This window comes from Drosophila navojoa, chromosome 5 (assembly GCF_054131105.1).
Source record: "Drosophila navojoa isolate 15081-1374.11 chromosome 5, UAZ_NAV_1.0, whole genome shotgun sequence".
NCBI classification, from domain to species: Eukaryota; Metazoa; Arthropoda; class Insecta; order Diptera; family Drosophilidae; genus Drosophila; species Drosophila navojoa.
In genome coordinates, this window is record NC_142893.1 from 12,941,191 (window position 1) to 12,947,190 (window position 6,000).

Sequence of the window (6,000 nt, forward strand, 5' to 3'; positions counted from 1 at the left end):
GTGAGTACATGCCGTACTTGTTAAACTCTTAAATTGTTGCATGGAAATTAAAAAAAAAAATTGTTTACCACTAAACATATCCATATAAATATATTCCATATAAATATATATCATTTTGATTATAGATCTCATAATTTGTATACCATTAAACATTTTCTTATAAATAAAAGTAACATTTATTGAATGTTCAACAGAGAACAGATTATACATAAAGAAATTGGAAAAAAAAAAAAAAAAAAAATATATATATATATATATATATATATATATATATATATATATATATATATATATATAAATATATATATTTTTTTGTAACCTATATTTTTATATATATAACAAAAAATAGTAATTAATATTATGAAGTGCAGAATCTATACATTAATATTAACAACTTTAATAAAACATTTGATTTAATTGTTTACAAATTAAATCTCTCATTGAATGAATTATAAAATGAAAATGTAATTTATTTATTCCATATTAATATTTGCCTGAAGGCCTTTATCGCTCTGGCTTAACAAATTGTTATTTAGAATTAATTCTTGATAACAATAAATAAATAAATAAATAAATATATTAATATTAAATACAACTTAGTACAAATCTCATTATAATTATGATAAAAACTATTTCTTAAAATTATTTATAAATAAAAATGATTGTTATTACAAGTTGACTTAGTATTAGTATAGTAGGTTAATAATATTAAACAATATATATTTATCAAACAACGAAGAAGAAGAAGAAGAGGAGCACCGCACTGCAGAACTGATCAGCAAAAAATTTGAAACTCCACTGAACTTGCTCTGCTGCAGACTTGCCTTTATATAGGGCAGCTGCTGCTCCACCCGAACACGAACTCATAGAGCAGAGCAGAGCGGAGCAAAGCAGAGCTCTGTGACCTTGGCCTGAGTTCAATTGAGCACACGATCAGAGCCGACCGAGATACTGAGAGCACTTTCTACTGTTTTAAGTGTTTTTTCTCTTAAATATGTGTATGTATGTAGACAAATATTGATGTACTTTGCTGCACACAGACAGAGAGACAGACAGACAGGCAGATGTAGATTAACTAGAAGAAATTTCTTGATCTGCTAATTTATGTATGCGTATATATTTATATATATATTGTACATATATATATGTATATATATATTTCATACTTACATACCTACATTATACATATAAAAATTTAATAATTTTTTTATATTTAATGATCAAATACCAGACTATTTGCTCTAAAAAAAAATATAATATAAAAAAATATAATATATATTAAATTATATTTTAACTATATTATACGTACATATAGTATTTATTTTACATATTCTGCATCATAAAATATATATTTCAACTATATTATATATTTATTTCATATATTCTGCATCATAATTTGTCGATTGATATTGATTATTCATTAACTAATTTCATTTGATTTAAAATTTATATACTAACTATATTATATATTTACGGTCATATATATAAAACTCTGCATTATACTCACAGAAAATTATAATTTTTTAATAATTCATAAACAAATATCAGACAACTTACTTGACTCAATGAGATATAGTGAATAGCTCTCTCCTCCTCTGCTCCTTTTGCCTCTCTCGCTCGCTCTCTCTCTCCCTCTCTCTCTTAACCCCCCTCTCTCTCTCTCTCTCTCTCTCTCTCTCCTTCTCCCGATTGTCCCTCTCGCAACTATTGCCCTTTCTATGACCCATAAAGAAAGAGAATAATTCTCTGCAGTCTATTCGCTCTACCTTTTCTCTGTAATCATTCTGTTTCAATTGCTGATGTTTTTTTTTTTTTTTTTGGAGAGCTCTTCCTTTTTGGGGGACACTTAAAGTTGCTCGTTTATGCAACTTTTTCCCGTTGCGGTTAAGTGAATAAACTTGTTTGGCACAAAAGATGTGGATCACGGCATTGAATTTAATGGCAGCCACTTAGGGCGCAATATTCGGCTGCCAAATGCTCGTATCTAGGCGCTTGGCTAATGGAACCCTCCAGCGAGCTCTCGCCGCCCATAAAATGGCTGACAGTAATAACAAGTCGCCGCCCCCACCCCGCCCGCTCACCTGTAACATTCGCGCAGGTAAGCCAACAAAAAAAGGGTTCGAAGAATGCGTCGCACAGACGCCCGCGGCAGCTAACGAAAATACGTTGCAAATATGGAAATTTGTCGCCACGGCCACAGCCACGCCCCTTGCCCCCCGCCTCAGCGCCTAATGCAGCAAAATGCATTTGAAATTGGGTAATTTTACACATGCAAACATCGCCATGGGCGACGCGTCATTTGGCCACGGTTAGAAATGTATTTCGGTTACGGCCAGATAATTCATACGCCGTGCATGCGGAGCATGTTTGTAGTTGGTTTCCCCGCTTGGCTGGCCAGAGCTGAGCGTGTGTGTGCGTGTGTGTGGGTGGGCGGGCTCTGTAGGGATTGCGGCATCGAGGGACAACTGGTAAGCCTGTCAGGCTGAATAATCATGACCATCAATCAGACAGCCACTGACTGGGCGCCCAGCACACCTCATTAGGCTAATCCCACAATTGCGCACGGACGCACAGATGGACAGGCAAAGGGCCAAAGACCCAACCAGCACAATTTTCCATGCGCTTTATAATATTTCATTATTACGAGCTGACTTTTGGTATGCACTCTAATGGGGTTTAAGTATTTAAAATCGTTTCCATTGTGAACTGAGTGCGGCAAGTGTGACTGGAGCTCGGACAAGATGGATCACACGACGCTGTTAATTATCAGAAGAGTTATCTCGAGTGCATGTGGCCAAGCAAAGCACATGCTAACCAGCGCACCGTCCCAGCTGTTCCCACTATTTTTTCCCTGCCTGCCTCAAGCGCCAGGCGCAGACTCGCAATTTAGACGCAGCGAGGAGCACAGCATCCACAGCCGCACTTGAACGCTGCCACTCGCACTCGAGTGCTGCCACATAACTGTCTTGGGCAGTCAGTTGGGCACGGCCATCAAAGCCAAGCACAAGCCACGTCTGACACCCGCCAACAGGTTGTGGAGCTGCGAAATGCGTAATAATGGAAGAAAGATAGAATGTCGAGAGTCTTGTATATATTTATGTTTATATAATATATATTTATATATAATAAAATATAATAAAAGTATATATATAATATATATAAAAAATATATATTTTTAATATTATATATATTTATATTATATGTTATTTATATTACATATTATTTACAAACTTGACTCCAACAAACTCTTTATTATTTCTGACTGATAAATAAATTGCTTTATATATTTATATATTTATTTTGATTCATACTAATGACAACCTCAGCTTTTATTTTCTTTTTATTCAACATAAGCGACTAGAAAAAAATTTTAAAAATTTTTTTAGATATATAATACGCATTTAGAATAAATTTATTTTTAATATTAATATTTAAACTGTTCAGAAAAAAAAAAACAATTCACTGTTTATTTTATTTTTTTTGTTCTTGGCTTAAAAAATTTAAATAAAATTTATAGATGAAGACATCACTTCTAAAAATTATTAAACATTCTTAGAAGCACTTAAAATATTTTTATATTTTTTTTTTTTATCACAAGATTGATAATCAGCCTCTTAGAATTATTGAAAAAGTGCGTAGAATAATTCTCAGATAAATAATCTACCTGTATAAAATAAATATAAGTTTATATTTGGTAAACATTTTTAATAAATAAATAATAAATAAAGTTATGATGAATATTTTAAATTTATATAAAATATTCTATGACTAAAAATCAGCCGATTAAAATTATTTACCTTGCTTGTTTCACCATTTTATTTATATAATGATTCTAAGATTTTTAGCGCATCTAAACAAATTTTTTTATACTAAAATAAAATGATTAAAAATCTTACGATTGCGCTGAACACTAAACATATATATAAATAAATTTAAAAACTATATAGAAAGCCAACTGTTAACAATTGAAACATTACTTAGCATTGCCAAATTTCCCAAGCTAGTCATCTCAATTTTTCATTAATATTTTGGTTTTTAATACTCGACAACTTTTATGTAATTTTTGCATTTTGCATAACAAATTCAAAGCCTTTAAATAATCATGAACACAATTTTGTTAAATTTGTTGGTCCAAGTTAAGATTTTAATTAAGCTGAAGCAAAACTTATTCATTAAAAAATTATGCTGCTTGTCCCGAAACACTTCGAACTCCTCGCCATACTTATATATTATGTATGAAAGTATAAAGTTTGCTCGGCTCAGATAGAGCTAGACACGCATTCCACTTGAGCTTTGCTGTTTTCAGCTTTGATGCAGTATTCAGAGAGAATGCTAATAGGAACTCAAATGGGAATATAATTGATTTGAATTTGATATTATAGTTGAAATTAATATATATAATAATAATTCATATATATGTATAGCAGCAGCTTTTCCTTTTATTCAGCATAAAAATGCTAAAAACTCAAATTCAAACGGAAGTAAAATACATAAAATAAATAAACATTTTTTTATAGCTAGTTTTAGATTTTTTACGGCTAATTAATTATAGCTAATGTGCATATGATAGGCTAGATTTAACCGCAACTCCTTCAGTTTTATTTCTAGACTAAGGTTATGGAACTATAAATCTTTTATAAAATCATTGAAAATTAAACAAAATTTATTGATTATAATTTAATAATGCGTTTCATAAATATTGTTTGCAACATAATAAAGCGTTTACTGATTATCACACATGCAAATTTTTGGCACTAGCTTCACTATAATTAACATATAAAGCCAATTATGCTGCATGGCAGAGATTTATTAAATAATAAATTAAATGTATAAATTTATTAAATTGTAACAATGCCAAATTCGCATTGTATTTCGCTTGATAGATTTCCATAGTGAAGCCAGCCCACAAATCATTTATGAACAATTTAAGCTGATTTTTGTTTTTCAATTAGCCATATGAATGCTGGCTTGGCCATTTGATTTAGCCAGTTGTGCTGCATTAATTTGTAAATCTCGCCAATGCGAAAGTCAATTAAATGAAACGCACAATTAACTGTAATTAAATCATTCGAATTTCGGTTTTTGCGGACTGGCGCTGGCCTCCAGAAAAAGACCCAATAAAACCCGAAATTCCATCTGCCATCAGCCGAGCGCCGTCTGACTGCCCCGACGCAGTCACAATCACAGATTTGCTCTAATCTCTTTGCTTTATCCTGCGTAATAATAACTACTACTTTTGCTTGCCGATGTCTCTGTCTCTTGCCATCTCTCTCTCTCTCTCTGTCTCTGTCTGTCTGTCTGTCTCTCTCTCAGCTTAGCTGCAGCTTCCTTTTCCATTTTGTATGCCCTGTGGCCAAGTTTGTGGAGTGGGGCATATAAGATTCCAAGTGACAAGTAGATTAATGCGGCCATCAATTGATAAATGTGGAGATTAGAGAATGAGCCATATTAGGCTATATAGTTGTCCTAACCTTAGCAAATAATATGTCATATATATGTACTCTCTACTCCAATTGAAGATTCCTTATATATATATATATATATATATATATATATATATATGAAAATTCTCTATATATTATCTAATTTGTTTATGGGAACTTTTAGGGTATCTATTAGTCAATCACTGAGCACACTTAGCTGGCTTACTTTCCCTCTCGCTCTCGCTCTCCCGCTTGTTTTTTGTTTTCTGTGACAGCTCATGTCTTGTTTATCTAAATCATCCGACTGTGTAAATGCCAGGCCTCGTTTCCTCTCTCTCTTTCTCTCTCTCTCTTCGCTCCATCCGTTCTGTCGGCATATGGCAAATGGGCACCGATTCCTATGCAGAGCTGGGCCGGCTTACTCACTTCCAACCGTGAAACTATGCAAAAATCTGTGAAACGACAGTTTGGCAACAATGAATTGCTGAAGTGTTTCTCTTGGCTGGGTAATTACGAGAATGGCATCGCTGCACAATATCCAGCGGCTGAACAAGCACTTGTCTCTCTCTCTCTCTCT